The sequence below is a fragment of the Balaenoptera ricei genome, chromosome 7 (genome assembly GCF_028023285.1).
Source record: "Balaenoptera ricei isolate mBalRic1 chromosome 7, mBalRic1.hap2, whole genome shotgun sequence".
NCBI lineage: Eukaryota > Metazoa > Chordata > Mammalia > Artiodactyla > Balaenopteridae > Balaenoptera > Balaenoptera ricei.
The window spans coordinates 9,399,541-9,417,108 of NC_082645.1; positions in this window are offsets into that span (position 1 = coordinate 9,399,541).

The window sequence follows — 17,568 nt, forward strand, 5'->3', positions numbered from 1 at the left end:
TTCTGAATTCAAACACCACGTGAATCCAACTGACCTTAGTTGCTTTCAACCTGTAATCCCTGACGGCAGCAGTTCGTGGCCAACTCTTGAAACTAACAGGTCTGACTAGAAGCTGACAGTCCTTACGCCCCATGAACTTAATACTGTACGTTTATAAAAAGTCAAAGGATGGGACTACCCTGGTGGCCCAGTGGTTAAGACTCTGTGCTTCCAATGCAAGGGGCGCAGGTTCAGTCCCTGGTCAAGGAACTAAGATCCCACATGCCGCGCATCGCAGCCAAAAAAAAAAAAATGTCAAAGACACGATGAAACCTTTCTTAACAATGGTTCCTCTTGGTCCGTTGATAACACAATGTCTCAATTTAAACAAAAAGTATGTGTACCATGCCTCAGAAAATAAATTAGATTCCTCTTAGTGCCAAGCAGGGGGAAAGTAGGAAATGTCTACTGCAAAGAGACTACCAGCCACTTCAGGGGATTTACCAGACGGCTGCTGGTATGTTACAAAGACAATGCTAGCCCACACCTAGGTGAGCAGTCAAGACATCTGCCCCATGGCAGGTGGGGTAACTTTTTGCCTCTGTGCGCTTTCAACTTGGACATATGAAAAATATAGCATCCCTGAAAGCTGTCCAGAGATTTGACAGCACCAGTATTTATCCAACCAGCTTGATGGAAATGACAGAAGAGAGAAATTTCAGAGCCAAGGAATTGTTTGAAAGCACCTCAAATTCTGTCTTAGACTCATGGAATGTTAGATCAAGAAGGTACCTTAGGGATCATTTAATCTACCACCCGTATTTGACTATGAGAAAACGGAAGCTGAAGCAGTGAAGAGATCACCTTAGGTCTTGCACTGCTAGTTAAGACAGAGATTCAGAACTGGGACTGAAGGATCCTGACTCCGTTTCAGTCACGTTAAAGCTGGCTGATGAGTACATTTGACAGCCCACACTTTGAACCCACGTTCCAAAAGCTATCCTATACCCAGCTCATGAATGCCCGTTTCTCTGAGAATTAAGCAAACAGGTTGGAATATTTTGGAAGGAAAACACTGGCTGTAAAGTGAGGAGAAATTCCTGTATAGACTTGCTCACTGGAAGCGAGTCCTTGGCTTCCCCAAGTCTACGAACAGTCTTAGTCATGAGGTTAAAGTTAAAAACTGATTGTGTCACCTGACTGAGAACAGACAACCTTTTTGGGAAGCAGTGGGCTGAAATGAGAACTGAATAAAGGAGTTGATGGAAAATTGAATTGGAGCTATCTCACAACACTGGGAGTTACTATGTTTCGGTTTGCTTGCTTTGAATGAAGTATTTTAGGCAAACAAAAGGAATAGAAACTATGATGAACTCTTTGTATAGCCCCACCTGATCCCATTTCCTTCTACTGAGTTGTTGCTTGTATTTCCATACCCATTCTTGTATTTTTCCTATTTATAAAGTGTCCATAAGTGATAGTATTTTTTAATTTGTTCATATTTAAGTTTTATATGAATGCTATCATACTGTATATATCTTTCTGCAACTTGTTTTTTCTCTCAATACTATGGTTTTGAGATTTTTTTTACAGATAAAGAGGATAGCTCCAGGTCATTTATTTTAACTACTCTATGGTATTCCATTGTATGAATGTTTTCACATGTATCTAATCTCCCATTAAATAGACATCTAGTGAGGTTTTTTGGGTTTGTTTTTGTTTTGTTTGTTTTTTGGCCTCGACTTGTGGGATCTTAGCTCCTCGAACAGGGATCGAACCCAGGACCCCAGCAGTGGAAGTGAGGAGTCCTAAGCACTGGACCACAGGGGAATTCCCATCTAGTGAGTTTTGAGGGGTTTGGTTTTGTTTGTTGTTGTTGTTTAACCTTGCTACTATAAACATTTTTATAAAACTCTCTTCTGATGCTTGAGTGCAAGTTTCCTAGTGATGTTTATGAAGCCTTAGTGTAGGCACATCCTCAACTCGACAAAAAGATCTCAAAAATAACCAGTAGAGGACTCCCCTGGCAGTCCAGTGGCTGGGACTCCATGCTGCTTCCAATGCAGGGGGCGTGGACTAATCCCCCACGCCGCTTGGAGGGGCCAAAAATAAATAAATAAAATTAAATGAAGAAAAAAATGCTTAAAAAAATGACCAGCAGAATATGAGAGTGTTCAACACTAGCACTGTATATTTTCACTAATCGCTAATTTTTCACTAATTTTTTTTAAGATTTTCCCTTTTTTTAAAATAAACCTGTAGATTAGAGTTTTGTTTTTAATTTTATTTATTTATTTTTGGCTGTGTTGGGTCTTCACTGCAGTGCACGGGCTTCCCATTGCAGTGGCTTCTCTTGTTGTGGAGCTCGGGCTCTAGGCACGCGAGCTTCAGTGGTTGTGGCACGCAGGCTCAGTAGTTGTGGCTCGCAGGCTCTAGAGCGCAGGCTCAGTAGTTGTGGCGCATGGGCTTAGTTGCCCCACGGCATGTGGGATCTTCCCGGACCAGGGCTCGAACCCGTGTCCCCTGCATTGGCAGGTGGATTCTTAACCCCTGTGCCACCAGGGAATTCCCACTAATCATTTTTACTAATGTGAAGAATGTAAAATGGCACTTCTTCATGTTGTTAATTTGCATTTCCTTGGTTCCTCATGGGGCTGAGTGTCTTTCCATGTGTTCACTGGCGATCTGGATCTCCTTCTCTGCCTGGGCTACTTTTTCAGATGGGCTGCTTGTCTGTTTATTATTGATTTTTAGAAAATTTTCTATAGTCAGGATATCAGTCCTTCATTAGTTTTATACAGCCAATACCTTCTCCTAGTCTGGATCTTGATTTTTCACTTTTATAACGGTGTGTTTTCCTGATCAGATTAATCAGTCTTTTCTTTTCTGATTTATGCTTCTGGTTTCTTCTTTAAAGAAAAAAAAAGTCCTTTCCCCACTTCAAGATCATAAAGATATTCTCCTATATTTCCCTCTAGCTTTTTAAGGTTTTGTTTTTTTATAAACTTTGTGCGTTTTATACACCTAGAATTTACTTTTGTGCATGGTGTGAGGTAGGAAACTAATTTTATTTTTTCCAAATCGACAATCAATTATTCTGAAACCTTTTCTTGAAAGTGCCATCCTTTTCCCAAAGGGGGTAATGCCACTTTTGACATATATTCTAAATTCTCTACTGATTCTATCAGGTTATTCTTCCTTTCCTGTGCCTTAGTGCATGATCTTAATTATTATATCTTTACAGTAAGTTGTAAGAGCTGGAAAGTCAGCCTCTACCTGTCAGGTGAACAGAGTGGGAGCTACTGCATTTGAGCTCTTGCTCTTGAATTCTACCCAAGAGGATATACACTGCAGGGAGGAAAACCCAGAAAGCGGCTACGGGGGATGCCGTTAGGGCCGGAGCCGAGTGGTGAGGTTGGAATCCTGAAACTGGAGATCAGTATCCCACAGCAGGGAACTGTGCTCTGTGGAGACCTGCAGCTTCTTCAGAGAGCTCACACATGTGTCCCACGAGAGAGCCAGGCCTTGGACGCCTGCCTACACAAGGCCTCTGTCATCACTCAGTGCCACTAAGTAAAACAGCAGCAACCCGGAGAGGATTCCAACGGATCCCAGTGAAGCAAAAAGACATTTGCTCTGAAAAGGAAGAAAACAATTCCACTTCTAATAGCATCAAGAAGAATAAAATACTTAGGAATAGATCTAACAAAAGAAGTAGAAAATTTGTACAATGAACGTTGTTGAAAGAAATTAAGGAAGATCTAAATAAATGGAAGGACATCACGTGTTCATGGACCAAAAGGCTTCATACTTTTAAGAGACTTTCCGAATTGATCCACAGATTTAACGCCCTGTGGGTGAGGGCCAAGGCCAGGGCTCGCCTGAAGACTGCCCCGCTGGCAGCCCGGCAGTACAGCTCCCAGAAGGCAGAGTCTGGGTTGGAGAAACCAGTGAGAACTGGAAAATATCGGGCAGCAACCAGGGACGGGCAGTGGGACGGTCACTGCTGGGGGAGGGTCAGAGGGCTGGTGCGGAGGGGATGGCGCTGCCCTCGAGCTGGGAGGAGACATGCTCTCACTGCACAGTCCTCTGTATCGTGTGGGTTTTAAAACTCTGTGTGTTGGGGACTTCCCTCGGGGTCCAGTGGTTAAGATTCCATGCTCCAATGCAGGGGGCCCGGGTTCGATCCCTGGTTGGGGAATTAAGGTCCTGCATGCAGAGGGGTGCGGCCAGTAAATAAATAAATAAATAAAATGGGTGATTTAAAAAAAACCCTTTGGAAAACTTAAAAAAACAAAAAACAAAAAACTCTGTGTGTTAATTTCCTTTCCAAAAACCCTTTAAAAAAAATAGACCAAGGAAGGAATTCTTTGGCAGTCCAGTGGTTAGGACTTGGCACTTTCACTGCAGGGGACCGGGTTCAGTCCCTGGTCAGGGAACTAAGACTCCACAAGCCACGCTGTGTGGCCAAAAGAGAAAAAAAAAAAAAAAAAATAGACCAATGATTGGATTTTTTTCAATGTGGCATACCCATACTATGAAATATTATTCAGCCTTACAGTGGGAGGGAAACCCTGACACGGGCTACAGCCTGGATGAACTCTGAGGACATTACGCTCAGTGGAATAAACCAGTCACAAAATGACAAGTACTGTGTGATTCCACCTGTATGAGGCACCTAGAATAGTCACATTCATAGAGACAGAAAGTATAAGGGTGGGTGCTGTGGCTGGTAGGAGGGGGGCGGGGAGGGGGAGTTAGTTAGTGTTTAATGGGGACAGAGTTTCAGCTGGAGAAGACAGGAAGTTCTGGAGATGGACCATCATAGCACCACGATGTGAATGTACTCAGTGCCACTGAACTGTACATTCAGTAGTGGCTAAAATGGTAAATTTCATGTTACGTATATTTTGCCACAAAAGGAAAACATGGGCTAATGAAAGATGGACAAGACAACTGTTTTGTCATTCAGTCTGAGTGACCAAGAGAGCAGCGAGGCTGTTGACTGAGACAGGAAGTTGGGGGGGGGGAGCAGGTTTGTGGGGAAGATGCGGTCAGCTCTGAGCATCCCTTAGGATGTGCCCGCCGTGTGCGCGTGTGGCCAGGGCTTTGTGCCCGCTGTCACCCACCCTCACAAGGCGGGTGTTCTTGTGTTAGCTTCTTCACAGGGAGCTAACAGGCCTGGGGCTAGGAGGTGACCCCAGGCCCGCCTTTCCCCCCGTGCTGTGCTGGGGTTAGGGTACCAGCCAGCCGCCTCTGGGGAGGTGGCAAACAGACAGCGGGGTGGTGTGGAGCTTGTAGGATGCAAGTCAGAGGATCCAAATTTCCTGAGCTGAGAGCCTGGCCAGGCTCTCACGGGCATGGCCAGTCCCCCAGGAGGGGTGGGGAAGAGGAGGAGGAGGACAGAGGCAGCTCTGGAGGAAGACCTGTGTTACGACACTCCCCCTGCACGGGAGCTGCTGGCACGGCATCCCCCATGTCCCCAGGTTGAGATCTGGGCCTCGCTTAGCACCTACCCAAGCTGCCTTGGGGCCTCCACCAGCTGCAGGATTGGAGCCGGCTCAAAGTGACCTTATTCTAAATCAGGCCGGCTCCACGGCTGGCAGTTGGATCCCTGTCAACACTCGGGCCTGCACTTGGCCGTGAGGAGCCCGCCTGGAGGAGAGGTACAGGCTGCACCGCTCTGCAGAGAGCAGGCCACCTCGGCGGAAGCAAAGACGCCAGCAGGCTGAGCCAGCTCGGGAAGACGGACAAGAGGGTGAGGCCCCCTGGTGGACTGGTTTGTTGGGCTGGGGGCTGGGAGGGTGCTGTGCAATTCCCAAGTCACGTAAAAAACTACACCCGTCTCAAGGAGGGGGCCACTTCCCAGCTCTAAATGTTAGAAGCATCGAGAAGGAAGGAACCAGAGGCTTCTGCCAATTGATCTGGAGACTGGGAAAAGGTCCCACGGTTATTAATAACCCCTGTGTTCTGGGAACTGATTTCACGCACCAGACAAAGGGATTAAAAAATTGCTCTTGAAGGCAAAGTGGTTTCAGCCAAAGCTCCACTTTCTGTTCTCCCAAGAAATGAGCATTTTTCTCCCCAGGAACGCTGAGAGCTGATTGGCCTCTTGATAAATCTGGTGAGCCGTGAGCTGTGCCATTGATTGGCATTGGTATACGTCTATAACCTCTGTCTTCCTAGTGTCTCTCTGGGGGCGACCCCCATCTCAGCCTGCTCGGGGTGGGATTGGGGCGAAACAGGTGCTTGGGTGGCTTCTGGGAACCAGAGCTGAGCATGTACCCACTCAGGGCTGGAACCCTAGAAGATAGAAACTATGTTAATTCATCCTTGCAAAGTTAGTGCCGTGAACTTCAACTTGTCCGGCAGGGATGGTGCAGGGAAGTGCACTCCAGGGCTGTCCTTGGGCATGTGTGGGCCCGCTCAGCAAGGGGTTACAAACAAATAGAGGAGAGACCTGAGGAAACACTGCTAGAAATGATGGTCAGCTCCCTTCACTCACTCACTAACCTGTGAGCAACTTTTTTTTTTTTTTTGGCCACACCACACAGCTTGTGGGATCTTAGTTCCCCAACCAGGGGCCCCGGCAGTGAGAGCGCCGGGTCCTAACCACTGGACCGCCAGGGAATGCCCCTAACTGTGAGCAACTTGACGGGAGGTCTGTGCTCCCAGACAAGACACAGTGCCCGTCAAGTTCAGCCACTTTGAAAATGAATATTGAATGAATCGAGTGCTGTTGGAATGATTTCTAAAGACAACTAACCACTACTTAGAACTCCCTTCCTGTGAGGATTTACTTCATCATCTCAGCCAAGGACACAAGAACTACATCTTTACCTTGCCCCTGCCCTTCTACCGCCAGGGTCCCCAGTCTCCAAAGCAGGGTCAGGAGCAGGTATCCGCAGGACAGTCATTTCCTTCTGGCTCTGCCACTCCCCGTTCAATGCTGGTCAGGTCCATGTTTCCTCTGTGAAATCAGTGTGCCCCGTACATTCAAAGGTAAATTCTTCTTCTTTACGATTCCTTTCCCGCAGCCCCTCTGTCTGCTGATGAGAAAGTAGACCGTAGGTTTTCTAATTCTCTCAGAGCCTCCCACCTAGGCTCCTGCAAAAGCCACCCAGTGGGTCTTTTGTCCCTTCCAACTCATTTTCCTTCCTGCAGGAAGAGCGATTTCATTAAAACACAATCTGAAATGGGTAAAATTAAAAACACTGATGTCAGAGAAATACAAATATCATATGATATCACTTATATGTGGAATCTAAAATATGATACAAATGAACTTATCCACAAAACAGAAACAGACTCACAGACATGGAGAACAAACTTACGGTTACCCAAGGGGATAGCGAGGGTGGGGGAGATAAATTAGGAGTTTGGGATTAACATACACACACGACCATATATAAAATAGATATCCAACAAGGACCTACTGTAGAGCACAGGGAACTATATTCAACATCTTGTAATAACTTATAATGGAAAAGAATCTGAAGAAGAATATACATTCAGTATAACTGAATCACTTTTCTGTGCACTTGAAACTAACAAAACATTAAAAATCAACTATACTCCAATAACAATTAAAAAATTTTTTTATAACAGACCAAGAGTTGACCTGGACGTGGAGGAACTGGAACGCTCACACATTTTAGGTGGGACACAAAATGACCACTTTGGGAAGGAGTTGGGCAGTTTCTTACAAAGTTAAACATACACTTACCGTGTGACCTGGTGATCCCTCTCCTGGGTATTTACTGAAGACAAATGAAAACACATTCATACAAAAACCCACATTATTTTTTTAATAGACTATTCATCCATAATAGGCAAACACTGGAAACAACCCACACGTCCATCCACTGGTGAACAACCATGGTCATGCACACAATGGAATACGAATTAGCAACTAAAAGGAATGAACTACTGATATGTACATCAAAATGATGAATCTCAAAAGCATTATACAAATGAAAGAACTTAGACATGGAACACCACATACTGTATGATTTCATTTATACGAAATTATAGAAAAGGCAAAACTGTTCTTTCAGAAAACTGATTAGTGGTTGCCCAGGGCTGGGACTGGGGAAGGGGATTGACTGCAAAGGGCACAAAATAACTTTTTCCGGTGATGGTGGTTTTACAACTGTATATATTTGTCAAAATTCATTGAATTTCTTACTTAAAATTGGTGAAATTTGTTGTCTATAAATTGCACCTGAACAAAGCTGATTTTTAAAATAAAGGCATAAAACTACTATATATAAAACAGATAACAAGGTCCTACTGAATAGCATGGGGAACTATATTCAATATCCTGTGATAAATCATAATGGAAAAGAACATGAAAAAGAATATATACATATATATACACATATATATATGTATAACTGAATCACTTTGCTGTACACCTGAAACTAACACAACATTGTAAGTCAACTATGCATCAATTTAAAAAATAATAATAAAAAATGAAGGCATATAATAATGAAAAAAAAAAAAACCCACAGTCTGCAAAAAAATTGAAGAAGTGATAGAGGATTGCACAATGTGGAGACTTGACACAAGGTCTGTTAGGAGGCAAGCAAGTTCCATCCGGTGAGGGGTGGTGTTTGGCCTGGTGTGGGAAACGGAGCCTCATGTAGTACTCTTCTAAGGCCGTGGTTCTCAGGGCGTCAGGATAGCTTGGAGAACTTGGCAAAAACACAAAGTCCCAGGCCCTCCCCTACTGTAATGAGCTTGGGCCCCTGTGCTGCTTATGAGGCTCTAGCCTTATCGGACTTCACTTGTTTCATCAAGGTCACCCTGCTTGCCCCCTCAGAGCTTGGCTCACGTTCTTTCCTCTCCTGGAATGCTTGAGCAACTTTCTGATTCCCAAGATTGGGTTAAGTCCACCTGCTATGCCCATGGCTTACTGTACTTGCCTTTCATCAGGTATACCACTTTTTAAAGAATTTATTTTATTGAGGTATAGTTGATTTACAATGTTGTGTTAGTTTCTGCTATACAGAAGTCATTTGGTTATACATAAATGTACATTATTTTTCATATTCTTTTCAATTACGGTTTATCACAGGATATTTTTTATTTATTTATGTACATTTTATTTTTGGCTGTGTTGGGTCTTCGTTGCGGCGAGCAGGGGTCACTCTTCATTGTGGTGCATGGGCTTCTCATTGCGGTGGCTTCTCTTTTGTGGAGCACGGGCTGTAGATGCGCGGGCTTCAGTAGTTGTGGCACGTGGGCTCAGTAATTGTGGCTCACGGGCTTTAGAGCGCAGGCTTCAGTAGTTGTGGTACACGGGCTTAGTTGCTCCGCAGCATGTGAGATCTTCCTGGACCAGGGCTCGAACCCGTGTCCCCTGCATTGGCAGGTGGATTCTTAACCACTGCGCCACCAGGGAAGTCCTATCACAGGATATTGAATATAGTTCCTTGTGCTCTACAGTAGGAGCTTGTTGTTTACCTATTCTATATAATAATTTGCATCTGCTAATCCCAAACTCCCAATCAAACTGTCCCCCGCCCCCCTCCCCCTTGGCAACCACAAGTCTACATATACCATTTTTATAATTGCCTGTTTGGTATCTGTCTTCTCCACTGGACAGTAAGCTCTGTGAGGGCTGGAACCGGGTCACCGATGCCTGGAACCGTGCCTGACACACTGGAAATACATCGGCTCTTGCCCATTTAGACTAGTCTTCTCAGCAACAGCACAGGTGGATAATGGGTTTTCCTAGTAAACTAAGTTTTGAAACAAATCTAGGTGTGGGGCTTGTCCTCCAAAGCATAGGCTTCTCTCCATGTGTGTTTTTTTTAAATTTAAGTATAGTTGATTTACAATGTTGTGTTAATTAGCACAGTGTTGTGCTAATCCCAAACTCCCATGTACGCTTAAAATTTTTTAAATAAAATTTTATTTTATGTAAATTATATCTGAATAGAGCTGAGTTTTGAAAATGACAGAAAGACAGGAAGTGCTTTTTTTTTAAAAAAAATATTTATTGGGGCTTCCCTGGTGGCGCAGTGGTTGAGAATCTGCCTGCCAATGCGGGGGACACGGGTTCGAGCCCTGGTCTAGGAAGATCTCACATGCCGCGGAGCAACTAGCCCCGTGAGCCACAACTACTGAGCCTGCGCGTCTGGAGCCTGTGCTCCGCAACAAGAGAGGCTGCGATAGTGAGAGGCCTGCGCACCACGATGAAGAGTGGCCCCTGCTTGCCGCAACTGGAGAAGGCCCTCGCACAGAAACGAAGACCCAACACAGCCAAAAATAAATAAATAAATAAAATGTGCCCTTTCAACCATCCGTTAAAAAAAAAAAAAAAAAAAATTATTTAGGCTGCGCCGGGTCTTAGTTGCAGCACGTGGGATCTTCCTTGCGGCATGAGGACTTCTTAGTTGTGGTGTGCATGCGGGATCTAGTTCCCTGACCAGGGACCAAACCCAGTGATCGAACCCGGGCCCCCTGCATTGGGAGCGCAGAGTCTCATCCACTGGACCACCAGGGAAGTCCCAGGAAGTGCTTTTGGAATACCAAGAAAGGGAAAATCAATTTACAGTTTTGATCCCTACTTAAATTTAAAATTTTGCCATTCCTTCATTTATAGATCGGAGGTGGCAAAAAGTGCACAGAATGTAGGATTTCAGGTCCAACAGACTAGGGGAATGTGCTCCCACCTGCAAAAAAGCTCTGTGGCCTGAGCCATTTGCTTAGTCTGTCTGGGTCTGAGTTGGCTTGCCTGTATGATTTTTTTTTTTCTTTTTAGCCTTTTCTTTTCTTTTCTTTTTTTCCTGTGTGATATTTTTGCATCAAAAAAATAAATGAAACTCCTATGCACATGTATATGCTTTAGGGATCCTACATGAGTGTGTTCAACGCTTCTCCCAGGACTTGGTATGTATTCGAAGTAACATCAACCTCCCCAGCGATAAGTGCCGTAAATAAAGTGACATGAAAGTCTGTTTTTTTTTATTTATTTATTTATTTATTTATTTACCTTAATTGTTATTGGAGTAGAGTTGATTTACAACGTGGTGTTAGCTTCAGGTGTACAGCAAAGCGAATCAGGTGTACATATACCTGTGTCCGCTCTTGTTTAGATTCTTTCCCAGGTAGGCCATTACAGAGTCCCGAGCAGAGTTCCCCGTGCTGCACGGCAGGTCCTTGTTACTTGTCTATTTTACACACAGTGGTGTGTACGTGTCCGTCCTCGTCTCCCCGTTTGTGCCCCACCCCCTTCAGTAACCACAGGTTTCTGTCTTTTTTCTGAGGGACACGCGGGAAGCTACACAATGTACTGAAAAGCAGAACGAATTTTTAATTTTTTCTGAACACACGGCTTTCGGAAGGAAAAACAAAGACCTTAGCCCCAGGCCCGCGTTGCGCTGAATGCATGCGAGGTCCTTACAGCGGCAGAGAAAGCCCCGGCTCCCTGACCCGCGGAGCTCCTGGAGGGACAATGAACCGTCCCCCACCCCCACCCCGCCCTCTGCACAGGTGACCTTTACAGCCTCCACCCCAGGCTGTTAGGACGAAGGGTCAGCGTCCCTGCTGGTGAGCGCCCGGGAAGTCTTCACTGACACATACCTGCTCGGTCATTTGTTGGCCATTTTTTCCATGCAGCAGGCAGCTGTGGGTAATGTTTAACCAGAAAAAGAGGGGCGAAATTATTCAAGACATGTTTACAATGCAAACGGGGGGCGGGGGAGACTCCCCCGTTGGCCACACTGGGGGGCGGCCAGAGTCTGTGTGGGCTTGCTCGCATTTTCCTAGCAAAGCAGGTGTCAGGCACAACCCCCCGCCCCCCTGCAGGCTTCCCAGAACTCTCGCCCTCAGTTTGCTGAGACTTTTGGAAGCCCCGTTTAAAGGCAGCAACACCCGCTCACAGGAGGACCGCAGGAGCAGCAGGGGGAGGTTTCTACCTCCCGAGCTCCCTGGGGTGGGAGGGGTGTCCTGCAGCGCCTGCGCCCGGCCACGTCAGCCCCGCAGGACCACGTGGCTCCGGACACCCGCTTCTTCCCCGGCTCCTCTCTGACAGCATCATTTCCAATGCTCTCTGTTCTGATAAGACTTGACTCTTCAGCCTGCAGTCTCAAATCTGCCAGGTTTTAAAACTCTGTCACCTGTATCTGTCAGCCCATCTTTGGTTATCTGTCACAGAAGCTTAATTCAAACTGGTTTAAGAGGGGGAGAAAAGGAGATATTGGCACAACTTACGGAAGAGTTCAGGGGGCCAAGCACAGATCAAGGATGCATGGTTAAGAGCAGGCCAAGGGGGCTTCCCTGGGGGCGCAGTGGTTGAGAATCTGCCTGCCAATGCAGGGGACACGGGTTCGAGCCCTGGTCTGGGAAGATCCCACATGCCGCGGAGCGACTGGGCCCATGAGCCGCAACTACTGAGCCTGCGCGTCTGGAGCCCGTGCTCCGCAACAAGAGAGGCCGCGATAGTGAGAGGCCCGCACACCGCGATGAAGAGTGGTCCCTGCTCGCCGCAACTAGAGAAAGCCCTCGCACAGAAACGAAGACCCAACACAGCCAAAAATAAATAAATAAATAAATAAATAAAATTTATTTAAAAAAAAAAAAAAAAAGAGCAGGCCAAGGACTCACATGGGAGGAATTTATGTTACACAAGTTTGGATGCTACGAATCACAGAAGTTTGACCGAGGCTCCCTAATCATCAACAACAATATTATGGTCTTCTCAAATTCATAATAATAGTTAGAGGCTTTCCTGGTGGCGCAGTGGTTGAGAATCTGCCTGCCAATGCAGGGAACACGGGTTCAAGCTCTGGTCTGGGAAGATCCCACATGCCACGGAGCAACTAAGCCCGTGCACCACAACTACTGAGCCTCTGTTCTAGAGACCGTGAGCCACAACTACTGAGTCCACGCGCCACAACTACTGAAGCCTGTGCGCCTAGAGCCTGTGCTCCGCAACAAGAGAAGCCACCACAATGAGAAGCCCGTGCCCCGCAATGAAGAGTAGCCCCCGCTCGCCGCAACTAGAGAAAGCTTGCACGCAGCAATGAAGACCCAATGCAGTCAAAAATTTAAAAAACAACAAAAAAAACAGAGATTCAACACTCTTCTTTTGATAGTTGATAGAACAACTGGACAAAATTAGTAACACTAACACTGTCAACTAACTCGACCTGGTTGGCACTTAGGGAACAGTTCTCTTAACAACAGCAGAATGCGTATTTTTGTCAAATGCACGTGGACTATTTACCCATATAAATCATATTATGAGCCATGAAACAGGTCTAAATAAATTTAGACAGGATTCAAATCAAAGTATGTTATCTTTATACAATGAAATTAATTTAAAACATCAATAACGAAAAAAATCTGGAAAATTCTCAAATATTTGGAAACTTAATAACAGACTTCTAAATAATCCAGGTCAAAGAATAAGGCAGAGGGAAATTAGAAAATCTTTTGAACTGAATGAAAATGAAAAAACAACATATAAAATCCTACAATGCTATTAAAGCACTGCTTATATGAAAAAGAAAATTATGGTCTTCTGTGAACCTGGGTCTTGTTGCCTCGTACCCTCTAGTGGGATCCTCTGTCTTAACCTTGTCCCTGAATGTCTCAAATATATAATTCTTCTTTTAAAATTAATTAATTAATTAATTCATTTATTTTTGGCTGCGTTGGGTCTTCGTTGCTGCGTGTGGGCTTTCTCTAGTTGAGGCGAGTGGGGGCTACTCTTCGTTGTGGTGCACGGGCTTCTCATTGCAGTGGCTTCATTGCAGTAGTTGTGGCACAAGGGCTTAATTGCTTAGTTGCTCCGCAGCATGTGGGATCTTCCCAGCCCAGGGCTCAAACCCATGTCCCCTGCATTGGCAGGCGGGTTCTTAACCACTGTGCCACCAGGGAAGTCCCTGTAAGCAGCTCTGGGCAGGAAAGAGCTCTCTGCAGGAGGCCCCTTTGTCTTGTCACTAACCTTAAACCAGGCTCCCCCACCCCGTGCTCTACTCATCTCTGGCCCTAGCACGCCTTTCAAATCTTTTAATCACATCATACTTGCCTAACGTGTTGGTTCTTCCCATAGATCAAAGAAGGAGAAATGAAGAATAAGTAATGAACAGATAACCAGATCTCTTCCCTAGCTGCCCCTTCAGTAACCTCCTGAAAAAACTGTGTGAACAAGACAGCATCTAGAGGAAGATCATGAGGAGTCTACGAGCCTGCACCAAGCCTGCACGCAGTGGGGGACGGCGACGACTCTGACCCCCATCTCAATGATTAACTGAGATTACTTCCCTGTTTCCCTTTAAAAACTTTCATGGCCGAGCAAAATCTTCCCAGATTGCCGGCATTCTTTTTTTTTTTTGGCTGTGTTGGGTCTTCGTTGCTGCGTGTGGGCTCTAGGCGCTCAGGCTTCAGTAGTTGTGGCTCGCGGGCTCAGCAGTTGTGGCTTGTGGGCTCTAGAGCGCAGGCTCAGTAGTTGTGGCGCACGGGCTTAGTCACTCCGTGGCATGTGGGATCTTCCTGGACCAGGGGTCGAATCCGCGTCCCCTGCATTGGCAGGCAGAGTTTTAACCACTGCGCCACCGGGGAAGTCCCTGGCATTCTGATTAAAGGCAACTTTCCTTCCTACCAACATTTGTCTCCCTCCCTTCCCACGTTAAGCGGTCTCTGCTCAAATGTCAACTTCAAAGTGAGGCCTTCCTGACCACCCCCTTAAAAGGGCAGCCCCACTTCCACCCCTAAAAGTCCCCGTACCCTTGTCTTATTTTTCTCCACAGCAGTGACCACTTTCTGCACAGTATATATTTCTCTTACTTCTTTGATAATTGCTCGTCTCACAGTACTAGAATGCTAGCTGCACGAGGACAGGAGTTTTTGCTGTTTTTTTTTTTTAAATAGTAGTTGCTTTACAATGTTGTGTTAGTTTCTACTGTACAGCAAAGTGAATCAGCTATACGTATACATATATCCCCTCTTTTTTGGATTTCCTTCCCATTTAGGTCACCACAGAGCACTGAGTAGAGTTCCCTGTGCTATACAGCAGGTTCTCATTAGTTATCTATTTTATACATAGCATCAATAGTGTATATATGTCAATCCCCATCTCCCAAGTCATCCCACCCCACTCCTTCCCCCTTGGTATCCATACGTTTTTTTCTCTACGTCTGTGTCTCTATTTCTGCTTTGAAAATAAGATCATCTATTAGATTCCACATATATGCATTAGTATACAATATTTGTTCTTCTCTTTCTGGCTTACTTCACTCTGTATGACAGTCTTTGAGGTCCATCCATGTCTCTACAAATGACCCAATTTCATTCCTTTTAATGGCTGAGTAATATTCCACTGAATGTATGTACCACATCTTCCTCATCCATTCCTCTGTCGATGGACATTTAGGCTGTTTCCATGTCCTGGCTATTGTGAACAGTTTTTGCTGGTTTTTGTTCCCTTTGAATCCCTAGTGCCTGACACACGGCCGGGACTCAGATATGTTTTGAGTGGGTCAGTTCATGTCCCAGCATTGTCTCAGTCACTGGGAATGCAACAAGAGTAAGACAGAGCTCCCGCCCTTAGGAATGCGGGCACCTGGGGTGGGCTGGGGAGACAGACAATTAGAATAACGGTAAACAGACGATGAAGGGGAAGGAAACAGGGCCTCTTTCTTCAAGGGACTGGGGAGGTTCCTGGGGAGGCGGGTGGGCTGGAGCACAGTGAGCAGGTTCACAGGACGGACAGACGGACTCTTCCCTCAGTACCTTCTGCATGTGTTACCTACACAGGCAATAACTTAAGTTGAAAACAAAGGAAAAATTCACCAGAAAATCATAAACAGTGAGCTGGATGACTAACCTATGCCTTTATACGACTGGTTCTACATTAACATCAGTCAGGTAACGGGCTACGTTACATATTTGCAAGGTAGGGAACACTCAATTTGCATTTACTAAACGACTTGTTTGCATTTTTTATTTTATTTATTTATTTATTTATTTTTGGCCACACCGCGTGGCATTTGGGATCTTAGTTCCCAGACCAGGGATCACATCTGTGCCCCCTGAAGTGGAAGTGGGCAGTCTTAACCACTGGACCATCAGGTAAGTCCCTGCAATTTTTATTATACCAGGCAAATGTATAGGCAGTGATTTTTTTAAAGCCAATTAGAAGAAAGCCACAATATTTATCATCTAGCTAAGTGTTAAAGCAGAAATAGAAGAAAAAAATGACACCCTCCTTCAGAAGAAAAAAAAATCATCAGTGACGATCCTGTATCCCTGCCAAAAAGCATCTGAATAGTTTCTCTCTTGGATGGGTAATTAGGATTGTTTCCTTAGTTCCTCTTGCAAAAGTTGTGCTTCTCCCCCCATGCCAAGGCTACAGCTCTTCCTCTTGGAGCTCAAATCACAGGAGAACCTGTGAATGGAGCTGCCAGAGACCAGCAGCATTGCTCAGGGCACATTTGCTACGGAAACTATGTTTGGCAAGTATCAAATGTCTGAGCTTCTTTTCCTGGGCACCGTAGGGTTGACAGCACCTATTTATAACAGGGGAGATTCTAAACTTGGCCACTTATCAGCACAGAAATGTAACTTCCATACCATGGCTGCAGATTCATCTCCTTCTTTCTGTAGCACACGGAAGCAGAGCAGGCCGCCAAGTTACTTGCTGAGCAATTTAATTCTAAAACAGATTGGTTCCTGGGACAGGAGAAATTTGTAGATAAGCATGTGAAATATTCCCTAGTTGGATCAACGGGACAGTAGCTCTCCACCCAAGTGAAAATCTAACTTCCCAAACAATTATGTTTTGTTTGTTTTTGTTCCCGAGAGGAAAATGGCCAGAAATATAACACCTAGCCATAACTTGAAAATAATTCCAAATGTTGAGATTTACTAATTGAAATAGAAAAATGCACCAAATCCTAAGTCCAGTGTTTACTTTGTGCTTGTAATTCAGGCCTCATGAATAAAAAAATAAAACTAAATGAGCACAGAGAGTGCAGAATAGGAAATACTCTGAACACCATGGGTTAAAGGTGTTTACAGTGATGATGACAGTAAAGCCAAGTTCTTGTATGAAATCTTCTTTAAAATACAGCCACCAGGGCTTCCCTGGTGGCCCAGTGGTTGGGAATCCGCCTGCCAATGCAGAGGACACAGGTTCGAGCCCTGGTCTGGGAGGATCCCACATGTCGTGGAGTAGCTGGGCCCGTGCGCCACAACTACTGAGCCTGCGCTCTAGAGCCCGCGAGCCACAACTACTGAGCCGCGATCCACAACTACTGAAGCCCATGCGCCTAGAGCCCATGTTCCGCAATAAGAGAAGCCGCCACAATGAGAAGCCTGCGCACCACAATAAAGAGTAGCCCCCACTCACAAGTACAGAAAGCCCGCACACAGCAACGAAGACTCAACACAGCCAAAAATAAATAAATTAAATAAGTAAATTTAAAAAAAAATCCTTAAAAAAAAATACAGCCACCAAATTCTAATACACACTGGGGAACACCAAATTATAAAAACATTTACCCATAATTATTGCCCAATGACCCTAAGCTGTGCTTGTTCATAACTACATGCAAATTTATAAGCTAAAAA